This window comes from Danio rerio, chromosome 1 (assembly GCF_049306965.1).
Source record: "Danio rerio strain Tuebingen ecotype United States chromosome 1, GRCz12tu, whole genome shotgun sequence".
Taxonomy (NCBI): Eukaryota; Metazoa; Chordata; class Actinopteri; order Cypriniformes; family Danionidae; genus Danio; species Danio rerio.
In genome coordinates, this window is record NC_133176.1 from 7,512,215 (window position 1) to 7,535,364 (window position 23,150).

A 23,150-nucleotide genomic window follows, 5' to 3' on the forward strand; every position below is an offset into this window, starting at 1 on the left:
TATGATATAAGCCAGGGGTTCTCAAAGTGGGGGTCGGGACCCCTCGAGGGGTCGCGGGACAATGAAGGGGGGGTCGCCTAGTGATTTAAAAAAATCTATTTATTATTATTAAATCATATAAGAATTACTATATTTTATCCATAACCTACAGAAGAGAAAAAATATAGTCGTTTATAATTACTATATAGTTACTATAGTAGCTTATAGTTACTAGTTCTATTGGATTGCGACCCTCTTTAATACCAGGTTAAAGTTTCTGGCCCATTTACCGCACTGACATTAAACGAAGAATATCCCTGGGTGTTTTGGTGTGTGTGTGACTTTGCATGCAAGGTTTCTGTATTCATAGCCAGAATATTGGGGGTCACGAGTCACTGGCATCGTCATATTGGGGTTCGCAGGCTGAAAAGTTTGGGAACCCCTGATATAAGCCTTTTAAAGCCTCCTTGTAATATCTGCCGTCACAATCACACACAAACACACACACACACACACACACACACTTTTAATGCTACCTTTGTGGGGACTTTCTATAGAAATTATGATTTTTACTGTACAGACTGATGCTCCAAACGATCCGCCAGAGATCGCTATCGGGTGGTAATCACATTTAATGACTCGATCGTTACTCGCTGATCTGGCCTGTCTGATGATCCGATTGCAAGTGCTTGTGTTAGTTGAAGATGAGCTAAATATTTGAATAGCCTTGCATGTATTTAGGTCTTTTTTCATATGAGAATTGAAAGTTCTCAATTCAATTCTATTCATCTTTATTTGTAAAGATTGTGTCCAAGCAGCTTGATAGAAGATTATAGTGAATTAAAACAGTGAAGTTTAGTTTTTAGAGTTTAAGTTTAGTTCAGTTTAGATTAGCTCAGTTCAGTTTAGTGTGTTTTAACATTCACTGCTGAGAGTCCAGAAGAGCAAATCGATCTATGCGCAGCTCTACAAGTTCCGAACTCTGCAAGCCAGTGGCGACAGCGACGAGGAAAAACTTCACCAATGGGCCTTGAGAGAAACCTGGCTCAGTTGGGCACGACCATTTCTCATATGGCCAAATGTCTTTTGGATGTCTTCTGAAAGTTCTGTGTTTTTTGACAATATTGCAAGTTCACTAAAAGCTGGCTGGAAATATTAGATCAATTAAAAAAAATTAAATAAAAATGCTCTTTTTTCACATTGCTATAAACAGTAGTTTTTAAGCCTCATCCTTTTGTCATGGAATTATAGGTGTGCATTTTAACTTCTTATGTATGTCGACTCACAGCAAGAAGGTCGCTGATTCGAGCCTCGGCTAGGTCAGTTGGCATTTCTGTGTGGAGTTTGCATGTTCTCCACGCATCTGTGTGGGTTTCCTCCGGGTGCTCCAGTTTCCCCCACAAATCCAAAGACATGTGGTACAGGTGAATTGGGTGGGCTAAATTGTCCGTAGTGTATGAGTGTGTGTGTGTGAATGTTTCCTAGAGATGGGTTGCGGCTGGAAGGGCATCCGCTGTGTAAAAACGTGCTGGATAAGTTGGCGTTTCATTCCGCTGTGGCGACCCCGGATTAATAAAGGGACTAAGCCGAAATGAAAATGAATGAATGAATGAATTTCGAGAGGAGCATGTGCTTATGATTGATAGCAGCTGGTCCTCATTAGCTAACGCATAATTCACCAATCAGATGATTCCTAAATCACTATAAATACCCTGAGTATCTTACTTTAGCCATCTTCATTTTGAAGAATACCTTCCACCCCTAATCCTCCCCTTTCCTTGTCAGGGCAGCACGAAGGCCCAATGGTTAGCATTATTGCCTCACAGAAAGAATGTCCCTGGCTCAGATCTTACCTGGCCAAGAAGGCATTTCTATGTAGCGTTTGCATGTTCTCCTCGTGTTTACGTGTCTTTTCCCCGGGCTCTCCGGTTTCCTCCCACAGCCCAAAAACATGTAACATAAGTAAATTGACAAAACTAAATCGACATCATAGACAAGTGTTGAATTCAGCACACACACTATAGCTAATCATAATCCACATTTACCATTATCAAGCAGGGGAGTTCTCGAGACCTACCTGAACTCAGACACTTCTCTCGCCCTGCAACGGGGGGAGCAGGCTCGAGGATCTCATGAGCTCAGGGCTCTCTCAGCATGCCAAAACATGTTTTATAATCAATCCTCAGCTAAGGGCGAACTCTTGAAATAAGTGTATAATATAAGTATATAATATAAATACATCTCTTCCAAAACTATGTGTTCTTCATACCCAAATATCCAAAACATACTGATTTTAGAGTTTTTGGGACTGTAGAAGAAACAAACCAGTGTTCTTCTGCAAGACAAATGCATTTTTTATTACCTCTAGAGGGGCAAATGTTGCATAGTTTAGCTTTAACATTAGGAATTTGTTCAAATGACTAACGCCAAAGACAACAATACTGATGTTTGATAAACAGCCCTAATTATTTGTGAGCTCTGCGCCTAGTTAACAACTATTTTCCCTAGTCTCTGGCTAATGTGACACAGACAAACTGCCCTCCTCTGTCCCCTGCTGTGGAGTTCAGTGGGGATAAAGAACCGAACGCTCGAGCTCATTAACCAGACTGTTTTTATGGCATCGCCCTCTTGAGTTTTACACAGTGTCACACTACAATACAGCACAGTAGCTATATGTTTCTGTCCTAAGATGCAAATTTTGGGCAAAACTGAAATATTGCATAAAACATTTGTGAATAAAGCAGAGTTTCCATCCAATGAGTCAAACAAAATCGTCCATTCTTGAAAAACGAGTGCCAAATATCAAAAAGAAAAATGGAATTTGCTGCATTAAGACAAGCCAATGTGGGCATTTTGTTTGTATATAATCAATTATTCAGAAGACGAAATGCAATGAACGCGCGTATTTGGAGATACACTCTGTGGTACCAGACAGCTAAAGTTTAGTATAGGAAAGATGACTTAATTACCTCCAAAAACAAGGTAAATGTCGTTTGATGTCAACAGTGACTTGAGTCGTAAAAAAATTGTTGTATCTCAAAAGTTATTATGGATTATTGCTTGCTAGCAAGCATCACAAAAGTGTTGTAATCGCATTTCATGTAAAGGGTAAAGATTTTCTCTGGACCATTTTACATGTAGAATTTAGCCTACATTTTACCAATATGACCCACATATATTGCGTGCTGGATCCAAATTAGAGGTGTCTATTTTTGCAATATGAGGTCAAACTGAGGCAAATTATGGAAGCTTTCAGGTTAGCTTTACAAACAAGGGGATTTTGGTTATGACGTTTTACACAGTATCACACTACAATACAGCACAGTATCTACATGCTTCCATCCAAAGATGCAAATTATTGGCAAAACTGAAATATTGCATAAAACATTTGCAAATGAAGCAGAGTTTTCATTCAATAAGTCAAACAAAATCATCCATTCTTGAAAAACGAGTGCAGAATATAAAAAAATTGAATTTGCTGCGTTAAGACCAGCTAATATGGGTATTTTGTTTGTATATAATCCATTACTCAGAAGACGAAATACAATTAATGCGCATATTTGGAGATACAAGACCTAGAACTAGTGACATTCTTGCTATGAGGCGACAGCACTACCTACTGCGCCACCGCGTCGCCCCAATATTCAGCAGCCCTAGTTCATTCTCATAGATATATACATTAGATGTTGCCTACCCTGTTGTTGTCTATTGGAAGGATTGCATCAATAGAGCCGCCATGTTGGAACAGGGTAACGCACTTTTGAAATGAATGCGGGACCAAGGTACAGTGGAGGACTGTGGCCATCCAAAGCCAGAGATATACACATATACACATATATCTATGATCGGGAGTTTTCCTGGATGTTAGTATGTAATTTTTTTTTCTGATTACGTAAATTTTTCATCACTTTTCTACATTGATGGATCAGTGACCGCACGGGCATTCCTGACAAAAAGCTTGTGTTTGTGTGTACAGAAATGTACTATTCAACCTCCCAGTTAAATTTGATCTAATCATGTCCTGAAACACAGCTCCTCTCCTGCTTTCACTTCTCATACTGACGGAGGGAGCGACTCGTTTGTGAATAAATCTCCGTTATGAACGACTCGTTCACTAGCCGACAATAATGCATGTTTCTGGCAGCGCAGCATCTCATTGTCATATTTCTTTTGCATTGTTTGCTGATTTTATTCAACAAAACTAGCATAAGCAGAGTGTTTAGTGCGAGTTGGAGCTGCTTTGCCTTATGCTGAATGCAGTAAGTGACTGTTATCATCAATAACGTTACCTGATTAGCACAAAAGTTCAGAACATTCAAAAACAGAAAAAAAAACTGAATCTTACCAATGAAATGTTCTGCCTTTGTGCTTTGTTTTCTTTGTTTGCTCGTTACTACACCCGTAGACAGCCCTAAAGTCCTGCATCTTCACGTAATAACACTGTCTTGACTAGTGCGGTTGAATGACATTTGTCCTGGGAGCACTGTACCAATGTGGCGGCGCTATTGACGCATGCTCAGGGTCCCTATGCGATATCTAGTGTAAATATCTATGGTTTATTCTACTCAGTTAAGCATGAACGTTTTTTTATGCATACTCATAATTCAAGCTTTTTTATGCGAAATTCGGACCTTGCTTATGGTTGTAAAATTACAACCTTTCAAGCATTTCCAGTTTGTTTACAAACCCTGGTGTTGATTTATCAAAGAGGAAGCTATAATGAGGTTTACCAAAGCAAACGCAGATAAACCAGAAAATATATCTTGTGCGTGTCCCGGGGGGTTCAATTACTGCAGAATGACACGATCAGACATGATGGATAACTGGCTACAGCTAAATGTGTTTGGAGTGCAACTTCACAAACAGTAATGCAGTGAAATGAGGGAATGCGTAATTGCTTTTGTGCATAAATGCGTCTGAATGTGCATGCACAGGATGCACGTGAGACTGCTTTTTCGAATTCGGAATTACCAAATTACCGCCAGTCATTATTTCTTTCACTGTCACTGAGCATTAGCCCATTTCCCATCTCTACGGCATTACCTTGATTGAAAAATGGTAATGAAGACGCATAATGAAGAGAGCTAATATCCTGCGGTCAATAAGACAACCTAATAAAGGCAGTGGATGTCCATCTATGTGCCGTGGTACCAGACAGCTGAAGTTTATTATCGGAAAGATGACTGAATTACCTCCTCAAAACAAGGTAAATGTCATTTGATGACAACAGTGACTTGAGTCTTAAAGCCTTGTTGTATCTCAAAAGATATTATGGATCATTGCTAGCTAGCTGGCATCACTATAGGGTTATGTTGTGTTTGTATTTCATGTAAAGGGTAAACATTTCTCTGGACCATTTTACATGTAGAGTTTAGCCAACATTTTACCAATATGACCCACACATCTATTGTGTGTTGGATCCAATTTATAGGTGTCCATACTTAAAATATGAGATCAAACTTACTACAAGTTGATTATGTGTCTGATCCTGGTTTATGTCTTCTCAATGATGATACTAACTTCTGCACAAGTACACTAAAGAAGAGAATGCTGTTTGCTGGTTTTACCGCTGCAAAGAAGGCGATCATACAACATTGGTTTTCTCCGCACATGTGTGCAAAAACATTTTGGATTCATAGCCTCCTTAAAATAGTGACTTGTGAAGCTGCAATAGCACAAATTAATAAGGCTAGACCCAGTACCATTGATGCATAGCAATGCTTTACTTTCAGGATTTTGGACTATCTAAAGAAATGACAATGTAAAGTTTTTTTTTTTTTCGATGTAAATCTTTCAGATTGAAAATTGTTGATACGTCTGTTGCTTCCCCTCCCCTGTTTGTTTGTTCGTATGTCTTTTTTGTTTTGTTAATCTAGAGTCAATAAAACGTTGATCACAAAAAAATAAAATAAGAGAGAGATCAAACTGAGGCAAATTATGAAAGCCTTTAGGCTGGTTTTACAAATAAGGGCATTTTGGTTATACTCCACGTCCTAACAACAAGCGACACTACAAGATTCCAGCAACATGCACTTCATCTGCCTGCCCTGCACCAAATGTGATGCAGCATGGGCCAGGATATGATTCTGATGGTTTGATAACCAGGACTGGAGTGGGACTCCTTTTCATCCTGGAATTTCAAGCCTTAGACCGGTCCACCTCAGTTTAAGACAGACTATATTAAAATAATGTCATTTCCAATTCGGTTTATCATGACACTATCCCGTCTTTTTCAAGGAAACAGCTGCTTGAGAACTTTAAATGTTTTTCATAAATATGAGAACATTAAAAAGTAGCTAAATCTCCGACACTATTCTTAAAAAACATCACAAAGTCCTTTCCTGCAATATCTGAATATATAATCTGTGCAAAATTCTTTCACAGAATATCACACAAAAAACAAAATCACACAAAAAATACAAATAAAATATGTACACCTACATAAGTAACCCAATCAGTATTATATGTCTTAACACTAAAAATGAAAATAAATAAATAAATAAATTACTCAAGTGGGGTTCAAACTTGTGTCTGCAGCATTGTAACGCAACGTGCTGACCACTGGACCACAACGGCACTGTTATGACAGTGCATACAACTCTTAACCACAGTATTACCTTCTATTGATGGCTTAATCTTTTTCTCCCCTTTTTAGATCTCTGATCAAGTTATGTCTATTTTTGTCTATATGTCTATGTTTATTAATGTAGTGAATCATCTGATTTTCATTGAGCAGGTGTAATATTCATTAATATTAATTGTTCGAATTCTTATATTTACTTAGGTGCCGCTGTTTGGGGTCGAATGATTGTTACATCATCATTAACCTGCATTTTGCTCATGGGTCTGCGAGAAAATAAATAAAAAGAGCAAAGCTGCAGCAAAATAATGAATAAAAAGAGTGAGGCTATAGTCAAATAAATAAATGAAAAAGATGCGACTGCTGAGAGTGCAAGCAGCTAGGGACACCGGCCCTCTCGGCCAAAAAACGGAATTCTCCCGGTCCTCATTAGCCAATCCGGGCCTGATGATAACCTTGTATACAAATATCAAAGTTCTTCAGTATTGTTATTACTTTCTCCAAAATGTGTTCTTTTTTAATGTCTAAAAATTTATTTTTTTTCTCATTGAACACATTATACTTTATTTTAAGAAATATTGAAAATACTTGATGTGGTGAACTTTTAATATGGATGGTTCTTTGCTGCTGGAGATACTGTTACCTTAAAAAATCTGAAAACCCGTAAAAAAGGTATATATACCGCATAAACGGTGTAAGAGAACATTTCAGCATTTTTCAAACCGTGACTTTTCCAAACTGCAGTGGCTAAACCTTGAAACAGGTATTGTCCCATGCCTAGATGAGAAATACCAGATTTTCATTTCATTCAGCCACTGTATTCCCAACGAAATAATAGGTTATATTCTAATTAATGCATATTTAATTGTTTTAAAAGAACATAGCTAGGCTGAGTGAATGTGTGGTTTGAGTGGGGTCACAATTCTGACTTTTATTTTCAAACCATCTGCTATATTATTTTAAAGATCTGAATTAAACTATTTGCTTCTGCTTTCAGTATATGGCAATAAATGTCACATATAATTATATTTAAACGCACATTGGGAGCATTTAACACTGAATAAAGCACATGTAGCCTACCTGAGGTGATAATGATCGCGTTGAAAATGCTGTTGTTTTGCCGCGACGTTGCAAAAAACAGAAACCGTTAATAAAATTTAAATTTCGCGCGTCGCTGTTGCTGACGGTTTGGACAAAACTCAGTAACCCATAACACGAAAAACACACCTTTTATCGTGTGTAGTTATATGACACGGTGTCAGGGGGTGTTTTACTATTACGACCTCACATTTGTCAAAAGATTAAGGTAATTGTAATTGCAAGAAGGTTGCTGGTTTGAGTTTCGGCTGAGTCAGTTGGCATTTCAGTGTAGAGTCTGCGTGTTCTCCCCGTGTTCACGACGTGAGGTTTCCTCCGGGTGATCTGACTTCCTCCACAATCTAAAGACATGCGCTACTATAGCCTATAGGTGAATTGAATAAACTAAATTGGCCGTAGTAGGGGAGAGTAACACTTTTTGGTTTTGGCCAAGTAATGAACAAAGTAATGGGATTAGACAAACCTTTTTTGTTTTTTCAAAACACACAAGCCTCTCCTATAAATGAGCACTGGATGTACGATCGCTGGACCAATTTGGTTTCTGTGCAGTATGCCAAAAGTGCCAGGAGTATAAATGTTACTATTTACCCCACCTGTGGGGCAAGTTGTAACAGACAGAGGGTTAGTAGTTAAAAATGCAGATTTCATACAGTTAATTTAAATTAAATTTACTTCAAATATTATCTATATTTCCTCAGTACTTAGCTCAATTTATTTTTATTCTACATAGCACAGTATGTTTATTTATTTATTTATTTATTTGTTGGATAAACACATTTGGATTATTATCCATTACTATACAATGCATTTATTTGTAGTATTAGCAATCAAATATATTTGTCTATTAAAAATATTTTTTTATGAAAAGTTTACAACATTACACTTAAAATTCAAAAATTATTTTGTTAGTTTAGTTAGTGTCCAAAATAGTGTGGCTTAATTGCAACACCCTGTTACAACTAACCCCGCTGTGTTGTGTTTTCCTCAAAACTGCCTAGCAGTCACTGCGCTTTTTTTTTTTTTTTTACATCTTTCAAAATGGTTCCATCTTTTATCCTAGAAGACGATAATCACAACAAGATTTTACTAACATACTTTCACAGATTTAAATATATATATATATATATATATATATATATATATATATATATATATATATTGACTATAATAAAAAATTATTTTTATGCTGCAAATTGGTTTCTCCTGTGTAAAATTTGCTGAAATTTTTCAATAATTGTCAGGAAGACATCTGACAACACTGTGGTGAAAACCTCGGAAGCATACCATGGTTAACCCTGAGCAAATACCTTAAAACTCTGTTACATTTTACCTCGCATTACTTTGTGCCCAGCGCTCTCCTACATGTGAATGAGTATGTATGAGTGTTTCCCAGTACTGGGTTGGAGCTGAAAGGTCATCTGCTGTGTAAAACATATGCTGGATAAGTTGGCGATTCATTCCGCTGTGACGACCCCTGATGTATAAGAGGACTAAACCGAAAGAAAACGAATAAACATCCTAATGTCAACTTAAAAATGCCTCAATAGCTATTCATATCTTCCAACTTACTAGGAAACAACAAACACTCCTTAAATGCCATGCTGAAGCCCCTGCCATCTCTTTAGGACTGCTTCAACAACAAATCACAACAGGAATGCATCAATAAACATTGTAAAAATTGTTTTCATTAAAAAGTCAAGTTAGTGATGCGCTATTTAAATTTTTTTTTGTTTTAATTCTGTTTGGATGTGAATGTTTAATTGCATTATAGATTATACTGTGCACAGCGCTGTAGGTCTGTACAGAAAGATGCATCTGCGTGTGGAATATCCTGTGGAGACAACATGTGATGCATGTCTTCAATAACAGCACATTTCTAATCTGCTGGAAAGGACTGCTGATGGTTTGTGAATCAAAGCTCCTCTGTTATTACTCCACCTGTTTCCTCTGGATATGGCTGCCATTGTGTTTCTTGGTTGTAACACTCTTTTTTTTCTTATTCACACAACTCACATTTTTATTTATTTATTTTATTTGTGCATTTATTTATGCATTTATTTATTCATTTATTTTTGGCCTGTGTTTCTAACACAATAATAGAGATCTTTAACATCTCAGTTGCTGCATTGTGACCTTTTGATCCGCTGATTTCTTTGTTGTTGTTTTTCATGCAAAATACATTTTTAGTTTCTTTTTTTATTGTTTAATTGAAAAGCAAAAGAGAAAAATGATTCAAAACAAACAAAGAAATGTAAATGAAATAGGAAATTCTTGTATGATAACAAACTATTCATTTAGCTATTTTTTTATTTAATTTGGCGACAGAGGGGCACAGTGAGTATAATTGTCGCCTCACAGCAAGAAGGTCTCCGGTTCGAGCCCTGGCTGGGTCAGTTGGCATTTCTGTGTAGAGTTTGCATGTTCTCCCCATGTCCACGTGGGTTTCCCCCGGGATCCCCGGTTTCCTCCCACTGTCCAAATATGCTGTATATTATAAAAAAGATATGCCTAAACCTTTTTTCTAATGTCTTACTTTCAGGAAGTTCACCTTAGCTTCAGTAGCAGGGGAGTTTTAAGATCGATTCGAGCTCAATCTACCGTTGCCCTGCGAAAGGGGGGGAGCCCTGAGCCTGAGGATCCCTTGAGCTCAGAGCTCTCTCCCGGGACAGCATGCCAAACAAGCCATGTATAAATCATGAGTTAAGTGTGAGCTCTTGAAACTAAGTTGCCCGTAGTGTATGCATGTGTAACCCCGCTGGTCCTAGGCCACCCAACCCTCTCCGAGCTGGTTTCGATCCGGCGACTTTCCGCATGGGAGTCGGTTGCTCTAACAAGGAGGCTAAAGACCATGGCCTCTAGCGTGTGTTGCCAGAGCATGTTTAGAGGTCAGAGGAGTGAGGTTTACCTACACAGCACACATTAGCTGGCCTCCGTTACACTAACCCCCTTAACCTCACTCCCATCCGGGTCACGGCACCAATGTAACCCCGCCGGTCCTACGCCGCTCAACCCTCTCCGAGCTGGTTTCGATCCGGTGACTTTTCGCATGGGAGTCGGTTGCTCTAACAAGGAGGCTAAAGACCATGGCCTCTAGTGTCTGTCGCTAGAGCATCTTTAGAGGTCAGAGGAGTGAGGTTTACCTGCACAGCACACACTAGCTGGCCTCCGTTACATGTGTATGTCCTGGTCCTCCAAATTGGGGGTTGAGCGTTGGGCTAACAACTCACCTCATAAAACTAGATGTTACGAAACACCAATATTGTGCGGCTAAATATTAACTTCGATATAAATGGCCCTGGAAGTTAATAAGTGTATTTAATTTATATTGTATTTATCCAATATGTATGTATGTATTGACTAAAATATATATTTTTAACATTAATAAAAATTAGGGGAAAATGGCATGATATCACCAGGAAAATTAGGATATTCTGATATTCCTGTACCAAAATCTGAACTTTATAAGAATTAAAATATTTATCATTAAATACTTCTAAAACAACCCGGGCTCATTGTGGAAACGTAGCCCCGCGGACGTTTCTGTGGACCGCGATTTACGTCCCGGGAGGTACGTATTCGAGCGTTTTTTTGTTTTCGCGGATCTGCGAGAGGCCACTGTGCACGCTTTTTCGCGTCTCTGGCGTTCGCGCCCGCGCCGTTCTCGCGCGAAAAGCCGCCGGATCGGGAAAAAAAAAAAATAAGCAAAAGCCCTCGTCTTCCATTTCGACCGCGTTTTTGGATCCCGCCGCGTTCTCGCCCTTATTTTCCGGATTCCGTTTTTCGTCTTACCTGATTTCCGGAACCCGCTGTTCCCCGGACTCGATCCCGGTCGTCGTCCACCGCAGCCGGCTCCGGCTCCTCCTCCGGGGCCTCCGCTCCGTCGACGCAACGCTGTGAGCTAGGCGGATAAACTGATTGCGTCGGGAAAGCCCTCCACTCAGAGGCGAGCCGTCGGCCGGCGAGCGCGATGAGGAGGGGTGGAGCGGCGCCACACCGCCCCGCAGCGTTCGCTCGAAAAAAAACAAACGCGGCCTTTACGTACCTCCGGCCATGTAAATCGCGGTCTCCAGAAACGTCCGCAGGGCTACATTTCCAGAATGAGCTTGGGTTGTTCTAAAAGCTGTTTACCATATGTCCATATTCGTCAGCAATCGCCTAACTGCCTTTTTCAATTTCTTCCCTAGGCTATTTATTTTTTCAGTTTCTTCCAATTTAAGAAGAAACACCTGAGACAAATTTAATACCTGACTGAAAAAACTCAACTCCAGTATTACAAACAGCAACCAATAAAGAAAACACCTGATGTTGAGCAGCTCCTCATTCCTACACAATGCGAAACAGTGTCCAGATCCTCTCATCTGGAGCTAAAATCCAGCCACCTCCAAAATATCTGAGGAGCTCAGAGGAGCCTGTGATCATGTGACTCTCTGAGCGCTCGGGCTCTGAAACAACAAAGCGCGGGTTAAACACAGACGAGCACGAGCAGCAGGCTCCGGATCAGCCAACAGACACGTAAAGCCGCCCGCTTCTCTTCTCAGGGTAAAACATTTGTCATCCGCATCCACTCAGAGCCAAGCTTTTGGCAAGACGCTTTATCGTTCCTCAGCACACAGCTGCCACACAAAGAAAACACACCACTGAAAACATCACGGAGCTCGCAGGCCTGTGAGATATGACAATCACTAAATGACATTTATTTAATATCTCAATTGTTCAGAGTAAACAGATATGAGATTACATGGAAGTCTTTTTTACTCAAAGTGATGGAAAAGTCATTGTTTTTTATTTGTACTGAGGACAAATGGAATTAATTAAACATGTTGTTTTCACTGCGGAAAATTAAAAAATGTAAATAAATGAAGCCAATGGTAATTGTTGTATGCTTGCATGCTGCAAAAATTGGTAATAAAGCCCTTATTTCCAGTGTTATTGTTGTACTATTCCACGTTATTTTTTGTATGCATGAATGCTGCACAGAATATGTCACATATATACTATACAGGGTGGAAGAAAAGTATTAAAAATTGGTAATAAAGTCCATATTTACAATGGTATTGTTGTATTATTCCATGTTCTTGTTGTATGCTTGCATGCTGCACAGAATATGTTGTAAAAACTATACAGGGTAGGTGAAAAGCATTAAAATTTGGTAGTAAAGTCCATATTTCCAATGTTATTGTTGTATTATTCCACGGTATTGTTGTATGCTTGCATGCAGCACAGAATCTATCACATATATACTATACAGGGTGGGGGAAAAGTATAAATATTTGGTAATAAAATCCATATTTCCAATGTTATTGTTTTATTATTCCATGTTATTGTTGTATGCTTGCATGCTGCACAGAATATTTTGTAAAAACTATACAGGGTGTGTGAAAAGTATTAAAATTAGGTAATGAAGTCCATATTTCCAATGTTATTGTTGTATTATTCCACGTTATTGTTGTATGCTTGCATGCTGCACAGAATATGTTGTAAAAACTATACAGGGTGTGTGAAAAGTATTAAAATTAGGTAATGAAGTCCATATTTCCAATGTTATTGTTGTATTTTTCCACGTTATTGTTGTATGCTTGCATGCAGCACAGAATATGTTACATATATACTATACAGGGGGATGATAAGTATTAAAATATGGTAATAAAGTCCATATTTCCAATGTTATTGTTTTATTATTCCATGTTCTTGTTGTATGCTTGCATGCTGCACAGAATATGTTGTAAAAACTATACAGGGTAGGTTAAAAGCATTAAAATTTGGTAGTAAAGTCCATATTTCCAATGTTATTGTTGTATTATTCCACGTTATTGTTGTATGCTTGCATGCTGCACAGAATATGTCACATATATACTATACAGGGGGGTGATAAGTATTAAAATATGGTAATAAAGTCCATATTTCCAATGTTATTGTTTTATTATTCCATGTTCTTGTTGTATGCTTGCATGCTGCACAGAATATGTTGTAAAACTATACAGGGTAGGTTAAAAGCATTAAAATTTGTTAGTAAAGTCCATATTTCCAATGTTATTGTTGTATTATTCCACGTTATTGTTGTATGCTTGCATGCAGCACAGAACATGTCACATATATACTATACAGCGAATGTGAAAAGTATTAAAATTAGGTAATAAAGTCCATATTTCCAATGTTGTTGTATTATTCCACGTTATTGTTGTATGCTTGCATGCTGCACAGAACATGTCACATATATACTATACAGGGTGGGTGATAAGTATTAAAATATGGTAATAAAGTCCATATTTCCAATGTTATTGTTGTATTATTCCATGTTCTTGTTGTATGCTTGCATGCTGCACAGAATATTTTGTAAAAACTATACAGGGTGGGTGAAATTCTTTAAAATTTGGTAATGAAGTCCATTTTTGCAATGTTATTGTTGTATTATTCCACGTTATTGTTGCATGCTGCACAGAATATATCACAGATATACTTTACAGAATGGGTGAAAAGTATAAAAAAATTGGTAATAAAGTCCATATTTCCAATTTCTTCAAATACTAAATCTCATTTAGCTTTGTCTATCTGGACAACCTGACTCTTATACTTCAAGTTCTACAGTCATTAAATATAGCCTAGTTGCTTTTCACCCACTCTGTATAGTATATAGCAATGTAAATGCCACCATGGGCTTTTCAGTTGTGTCAAAATGGGAAAAGCTGTCGAGTTTGAAGCAGGACAAACTGTTATAGCTGGCACATCACAACCTCAATCCCAGAAACTGAAAATGGTGCACATCTCATGCTGCTGTAGTATATTTCGAAAGTGGTGCACAGATGGCCAAACAGCAAACCATGATCCAGCCTTGTGTCAATAGCTCATTTATGCCAAAGGGGAACAGAAACTGTTGATAATTGATCACTGTAAATATAGGGCTACAGTACAGCAAATCACCAGCAGTGACAACAGTGGTGACCAGGGCAATGTGTCACAGCACACAGTCGAGGTCTGCATTACCCCGGCTGTACTGCGGGAGGACTCAACCAGACTTCTTGCGGCATGGGAATAACTTTCAGAATAAAGCGCTGTATCTGTCAATAGTAATAATGTGTAAATGAGTGTGTATGGATGTTTCCCATTACTGGGTTGCAACTGGAAGGGCATCCGCTGTGTAAAACATGCTGGATAAGTTGGCGGGTCATTCCACCGTGGCGATCCCTGATAAATAAAGGGACTAAGCTGAAGGAAAATGAATAAATGAATAAAAATAAACAACAACTTGACAATATAAAGACTGAATATACTTTTTTGGTTTCTGGTTGATCTTTAGATGTACAGTATCTGAATAAAATACTCTTCTGCATTCAGCCAAACTTGTAAATGACAATAAACAGGCACCAACAAACAAAAAAACCAAATAAAAAGAAGATATTCACAAAAATTAATGTTGTGAATTTAGCCAACCTGAAAGTTGAGCTGCTGAACGAGCCTAGTCCTTTCCTCCGCTGCCCTCTAGCGGTGTATTTTGGTGTGTGTCCCAGCGCTAGGGCTCTTTCCGCCCGACTCATAATGAGCAGCTGCTGCCTGTCTGTGTCTGCGGGGAGCGCGGAGGTCACGGATACCTGCTTCCTGCGGCCCCAGCAGATGGCCCTTGCTTTCTGGCACCGGAGCCGCAGACGCCACCGGTCCCATTCACATCCCCTGGGTCAAATTAGAGGCCATTAATGGAGCGTAATAGGGTTGATCGGCAGCTCCAGCTGATCTGAGACCTGTCCTTGCGCTGTTTGCTCTCTTGTCGCAGTGTTTTGCACAGCATGACGTAAAATTGTGTGACAGACAACACAACACTAACCGATAAACATGTTCGGTGAGGGTGAGCTGTGTGTTTGGTCTAATACAGGAATGTGAATGAATGAAGTGAGGAAGAGACATTTGCAGCATTTGAATGTACAGATTATATGTAGGTTTTGTCTTGATTACCTCATAAACAGTATATCATATGTGACTATGGACCACAAAACCAATCTAATATTGTAAGGGTAATTGGTATTACTTTATTTTGATAGTCCATTTCAGGGCCGGAGTGGGACTTCTTTTCAGCCATGGAGTTTCAAGCCTCAGACCGGCCCACCTCAGTTCACGACTGACTATATATTAAAATAAGGTCATTTCCAATTCAGTTTCTAATTACACTATCATGTCTTTTTTTGAGAAAACAGCTGCTTTAGAACTTCAAATGTTCAACAACCCTAACAGTATTATATGTCTTAACAATAAAAATGAAAAAAAAAATAACATAATCAGACGAGGATCAAACCCGGATTGGCGGCATCATAATCTAACGTGCTAACCACTGGACAGTTGTATATTGTGAGGTGACTCATCTGAGTTATATCATCATAAACCTGCAAGCTGGTTATATGTAAAAAGAGCAGAGCTGCAGTAAAATAATGAATAAGAAGGCTGTGGTCAAGTAAATAAATAAATTATTTTAAAAAGTGTGACTGCTAAGAGCAACAGATTCTGGAGCTAGGAACACCGGCCCTCGTGGCCCCAAAAACGGACCGGCCCATCCTCCCAACTAGCCAATTCCTGGTCCATTTAACGTATTTTGATGAATTTAAGTTCATCATGCCAACTAATTCTCATTAGATTATAGTAGACTGTTATGTTGGGGTTAGGGTTAGTGTAAGTTGACATGTACTTGTGTAACCCTGCCGGTCCTACACTACCCAACCCGCTCCGAGCTGCATTCGAACCGTTGATCTTCCGCATGGGAGTCGGTTGCTCTAACAAGGAGGCAAAAGGCAATGGTCTCTAGCATCTGTCACTAGAGCATGTTTAGAGGTCAGAGGAGTGAGGTTTACCTGCACAGCACTTACTAGCTGGCCTCTGCTACACTCACCCCCCTAAACCTCACTCCCATCCGGGTCACGGCACCAATGTAACCCCGCCAGTCCTACGCCACCCAACCCGCTCCGAGCTGGTATCAAACCGGCAACCTTACACATGAAAGTCTGTTGCTTTAACAAGGAGTCTAAAGACCATGGCTTCTAGCGTCTGTCGCTAGAGCACATTTAGAGGTCAGAGGAGTGAAGTTTACCTGCACAGCACTTACTAGCTGGCCTCTGCTACACTTGCAAAGTTTCTTGAAGACGAATTCCCGGTTTGTAAACATTCAGGATGCAGAGTTGAGCATTTTAATTAGGTCCTCACTCCATTCAGCTCCCTTTTAGCCAAAGACGGCTGCGGTTGGCATTAAAGCAGTGTGGTGTACAGTAAAAGTTAAGTTTTGTATTTTCGGACATCGAATTTTGCATCATACTGCAAAACACAACATGTTTGCTATTGCAACCAGTCTTCTTTTGCAACTGGAAACCCGTGGCTATCAAGCTGGATTAATGGATGGATAGATGGATATGATGGATATTTTATTATGCATAGTTGGATTGCTGCAGACAGAGACAATCAGGTGTGCGGCTGCTTCGAGTCCACCTGTACATTCAGAAGGGCCAGAAGTCTGGATACTCGAGGTATTGTTGTTCTTCTAGATCTAGGGAGATGACCAGCCAAAACCAGCTATATCCAGCTTAAACCAGGCTGGTCAAGCTAGTTTTAGCTGGATTTGACTGGTCATTTTCCAGCCTGACCAGCTAAGACCAGGCTGGAAATAGCGGGAAACCAGCCTGGAAATGGCCAAAACCCCTCTAAAACCAGCCTGGTCGACCAGCTAAAACCAACCAACCAGCCTAGGCTGGTTTAAGCTGGATTTTTCAGCAGGGGATGCTGCTATTGGACCGATTGTCATCAATAAAGTAATTGAAGACAACCCTTTACCACAAACCGGAGAGTCTTCTGAGATCTCGTCAAAAGGTGACTGTTAACTTGGTTAGTCGTCCCTCTAGTAGCAATACTAGCACTAACAATTCTTGGACTTGCTCACTACTACTAATACTAGCACAATCACATCAATAGCACTATCAGTACTAGCACTAGGACTACTACCAGTGGCACCACAACTAGTGGTACTACTTGGACTAGCACTACTAAGACTAGCACTACCACTACTAGGACAAGCACTACCTCTACTAGGACTAGCACTAACTCTAGCATTAGCTTCACTATTAGCAAGACTAGCAATACAAGGACTAGCACTACAACGAGCAGTAGTACTAGGACTATCGTTAGCAGTACTACTAGAACTAGCAGTGCTAGGAATAGCACTTTCAGTGCCAGCTCTAGCAGCACTAGGACTAGTACTACTACTAGGACTGTACTAGGACTAGCACTACTACCAACACTAGCGCTACCACTACTACTAGCACTACAACTAGCAGTGGGACTATCACTAGCAGTACTACTAGCACTATCAGTGCTAGCTCTAGCAGCACTAGGACTACTAATAGCGCTACTACTAGGACTAGCAGTACTAGTAGCACTACTACTACTATCACTACAACTAGCAATGGCACTACAGTACTACTAGGACTAGCATTATTAACACTAGCACTATCACTACTGCTAGCATTGGCACTACAGTACTACTAGCAGTACGACTAGCTCTAGCAGTATTAGGACTAGCACTACAAGCACTACTAATAGCAATAGGACTACTAATAGCACTAGGACTTGCACTATTACTACTACTAGCAGTGGCACTACTGTAATACTAGCACTACTACTAGCACTAGGACTAGCTCTACTACAAGGCCTTTCACTAGCAGTACTACTAGCACTAGCAGTATTACTAGCAGCAGTAGCACTACTGCTACAAGCACTACTAATCCTTAAATGCAGAATTTAAGTGTGGTGTTTGAGGCTTTTTATTCCCCTCAATGATCTTTACCGTTTATGGTTGCCAAAAATTGACTACAGAGATTTTTGATAATGCCATTATTTTTAACATCTCAATTTTGTAGTTTCCATCGAGCTGATAGTGGTGCAACTTCAGTCAGTTTTGCGTTTTGAAGACCACACTAAATATCTGCATTTTCAGGAACTCCACTGCTGTGAATGAACGGCTCAAATTGATGTGGTGTAAACACCTCTTCACTCGAGTCCTAATGCTTTTTTGGATGGGTGTAAATGCAGTGACATTTGTGTAGTATTCATGTCTTAACTGCTATTCCTGCACTTACTCCATCTCTAGAGTCCTCCATGGGGTTTGGCGCTCATGACTGGTTTGGTTGCGGTTGGGATTTTGTGCCTCATTATCCTCGGAGCTTTATTTTACCAAAGGCGGCAGAAACACCAAGCGCTGACTTGCAAATGACAATAAAAACGAGTTTTGTGCAATGGCTGTTTTTTTTGTTTTGTTTTTTTTTCCTTGGTCTGGTGTTGCGTGAGGTTAGTTGGTCAGAGCCCATTAGGTTCTTGTTTCTGTTCAGGGAATCCCATCTGTAGGAAATGACCCATCAACTTTTAAAAGGGCTGATGCTGCACCGTTTACCTGGCTGGAGAAAGGCTGTTGTTGTTGTTATTATTATTATTATTTTTTATTATTATTTATTTATTTATTTTTTTAATTTAATTTTTATTATTTATTTTTATTTTTTTTTTTCACAATGAAACTTCTACAAATTTAAAGTGAAATGAAAGCAGTTTCTGGCCATTTGTAGGCATGCTCGTCAACTTTCTACTGATGTAATTGTGAAGTGCAACGCAGGCTCATTGTGAAAAACATACCCCACATATGAAGGCAGAGTTACATATGGCTGCAATTCTATTTTAAACCAAATGCTACGGGCGGTATGATGCTGTGACTGCTTTTGTTTCTTTTCGTGATAATAGCTGATCTCTTATCTCCATGTGGACTGTTTATCCGCTGTTACCAGTTTGCCCAGTAGCTCACCATGTATGTCCGCTTTGAGACTCCGTCAGGAATTGACTGTGACTGGAGTCTGATTCAGACTGTTCCGAAGAACTGTTCCAGAAAGCAGGTAAAAGTCAGTCGACAGTGGATTTACACTAAAACAGCAGGTGCGGATGGCACTCAAGAAATTTGCGATCTGAAAAAGTCTACAGAGCGCCCTCTGGTGGATTCACAAAAATAATCCCTATGGGACAAATTTTACAACCTCCAAAAATGCAGGGACATATCACTGAGCTTGAATTGCAACAGTTTGGTTTATAGTTCAGTAATTCATTTGTTCAAATGCAGTTTAAGAACATTCATGATTTACAAAAACATTTATATTTGGGAAATTTGTTTCACTTTTATTTAAATACACTCATATCGTGTTTCAACACTTAAGGGATACAACTTAATATTTCTATATCTCTTTATATTTCTGTTTATATCGCTCTATTTCTATAGCTCTCTCTATTTTTATATCTTTCAATCTTGCTCTATCTATATCTCTCAATCTTTCTATATTTCTATATCTCTATATTTGTATATTGCTCGCTATATTTTTTTATAGCTCTTTTTAAATATATCTATATCGCTCTATTCTATATTTTTCTATATGTATTTCTATATCGCTCTATTTCTATAGCTATCTATATCTCTCTTTCTCTACCTCTAGATCTTTCTCTATATTTATTTTTCTATATCTAAATTTTTATAGCTCTATATTTGTATATTGTTCTCAATATTTCTATAGCTCTCTATTTCTCTAGATCTTTCTTTATATCTCTATTTTTCTATATATATCTAAAAATCTCTACACCTCTATCGCTATGTCTGTATACATTTATATTTCTTTTCATTGCTCTCTATATAGATCTCTATTTATCCAAATCTCTATCTTTGTATATTGATATCTCTATTTCTATATTGCTCTTTCTATAGCTCTCTTTCTCTATATCTATATCTCTAGATCTTTCTCTCTATCTCTCTACATCTTTATATACATCTTTATATATATATATATATATATATATATATATATATATATATATATATCCCTCTATTTCTCCTATCTATCTATCTATCTATCTATCTATCTATCTATCTATCTATCTATCTATCTATCTATCTATCTATCTATCTATCTATCTATCTATCTATCTATCTATCTATCTATCTATCTATCTATCTATCTATCTATCAATCTATCTATCTATCTATCCTACCTATCATTGTTTTCCCAGAGATGGGTTGTGGCTGGAAGGGCATCCGCTGCATAAAAACGTGCTGGATAAGTTGGCAGTTCATTCCACTGTGGCAACCCGCAATTGATAAAGGGACTAAGCTGACAAGAAAATGAATGAATATATCATTGTATATTGCTATGTCTCTATATATCTCTCTTCTATCTTTCTTTATCTCTACATATTTTGTTCTTTTTAGCAATAACAGGCACTTTGAATATCCTTTTATTCTGTTTGACTGCAGTACTACTGTATTAAACCTGTATACTTTTATCCAAGTTTTATTTCTGTTCTGCAGTCAGATTAATACAGAATCTCTTGCATAAAATTGTCTTTCGTATTTTGGTGAACTGAGGTTTATGGTGTGTGTCTTGTGTTTGGTGAAGTGGACTGTGTCTGTGCACATGCTCATGGGAACAGGAAGATAAATAGACGTAATTAAATTGGCCATAAAAGCAATAGGAGAGTTTATTAATATGAAGTGGGCCGCAGAAGCGTAATGGTGTGTTTGCAGCAGATGATGTGCTGTTATATTCCTGTGTTTTACAAACATGTCCATTGACTCGCAGTGACCCAGTAACCAGTAATAAACCACATGTTTTATGGTGCAGCTGTTTACTGCTCTCCAAATGCCCAAATCCAGAGAGAGAGAGGGGGAAATCATTACTACAAGACAGATGAGATGAATTAGCAAATGTTCTGGTAAAAATAAAATCGTATGTCTTTGTCTATAAACAATACAAGAAGATATCTGGGGTCTGTTCTTCATACCTCGCTTAAATGATCTAAGATGATTCGGCAGATGCTGGATCTGTTCATCTTCATAACTGATCTCTGGCTAATTTGGTTCTTCAAACAAGTTCACGAATCATATTCAAAAGGTCTGGATGAACTGATCTGAGATTGCTGTGTGTGTTATAAGTGATGTATATTAAAGTGATGTTTACACCATATCTACATTTTGAAATCGCGGCAACAGCTATAGAGGTTTGTAGTCAACGGCATGTTGTGTCAATGTTTACAGTGCTGATCCTACACTTCCATGTTTCTTCCCACCACAGCCTCGCTTTCGTGTTTTAAAATGGTGGCAGACTTGGAAATAAGCGTATGAGGGAATGATATGCAAGATCTACTACTTAATATTCCTTTTCAGTTGCACTTTGGAACTTGAAAGTACATCAACATTCATTCATTCATTCATTCATTTTCTGCTGATTTTTTGGGGCCCGGTTGCGGGGGCAACAGTCTTAAGAGAGAACCCCAGACTTCCCTCTCCCCAGACACTTCCTCTAGCTCTTCCGAGAGGATCCTGAGGCATTCACAGGCCAGCCAAGAGACATAGTCCCTCCAGCATAGGAGTGTCCTCAGGTCTTCCCCGAGTCCTCCTCCCGGTGAGACATGCCTGGAATATCTCCCTAGGTAGGCGTCCTGGAGGCATCCGAAACAGATGCTCGAGCCACCTCAGCTGACTTCTCTCGATGTGGAGGAGCAGCGGCTGGGTGTTCCAGGTGTCAGAGCTCCTCACCCTATCTATAAGGGTGCGCCCTGCCTCCCTTCGAAGAAAACTCATTTCGGCTGCTTGTATCCGAGATCTTGTCCTTTCGGTCATGACCCAAAGCTCATGCCCATAGGTGAGAGTAGGAACGTAGATTGACCGGTACATCGAAAGCTTTGCCTGTCGGCCCAGCTCCTTCTTTAACACAACGGACCAGTACATCAACCGCATTACTGCTGCCGCTGCACCAATCTGCCTGTCAATCTCAGGTTCCCACCTTCCCTCGTTCGTGAACAAAACCCCGAGATACTTGAACTCCTCCACCTGGGGTAAGGACTTTTCTCCATACTGAAAATAAAAGCAACTTCCTGTTCCCGCAGACTTAAATGACATAAATATTAAGATACTAAGCGGACAATTTTCCCCTTGATCAGCCATACCTCATCATCACCTCAGAATCCAGCATTAGCCACCGAAATGACCTCTGTGTTCCTTCGTTTCACAGACACATGATTTCCTGAAGCCGCTGAAGTGAAGTCATCATATTAATAGTGGAGGTCAGTGAAGCCCAGACTCAGGTCCATTACACAGAATAACAGCAACTTAATAGTTTCCTGAGTGTCTGGAAGTTGGGCTGCAGCACGAAGGTAATTAAATCTCCTCCTCCATTATGAACGGTAGATTGTTGGCGGGGGTCTTCATTAAGGGGGTTAATTATGAGCTCTGACAGGCTCGTCTCGCTCTCTGACAGCAGACCTTTGTTATCTTTATATGGGAGGGTTTACCTTTCTCTTTTTTTTTTGTAATTCAACTTTTTTATTGTTTAACAGCCAAGAACAAAGAACACACTTCACCCTACACATACATATGATACATGTTACATATTCAGCCACGTACACCAAGAAAATTCAACAAAGAATAACAATTTATAGCAAACAT

General features: G+C 39.2%; 1 long non-coding RNA gene across 2 annotated transcripts in view; it reads left to right on the forward strand.

The window, feature by feature from the left end:
• LOC137494837 (uncharacterized) overlaps positions 1-13,188 on the forward strand; it is a 37,941-nt gene extending 24,753 nt beyond the window's left edge. Inside the window, exon 5 of one of the 2 annotated variants that reach the window (XR_012405409.1) lies at positions 11,842-13,188. This is a non-coding gene — a long non-coding RNA (uncharacterized lncRNA). The remainder of the gene's footprint in view (positions 1-11,841) is intronic. The other variant, XR_011014785.2, reaches the window with a different exon arrangement.
• The last annotated feature ends 9,962 nt before the right edge of the window (positions 13,189-23,150 follow it).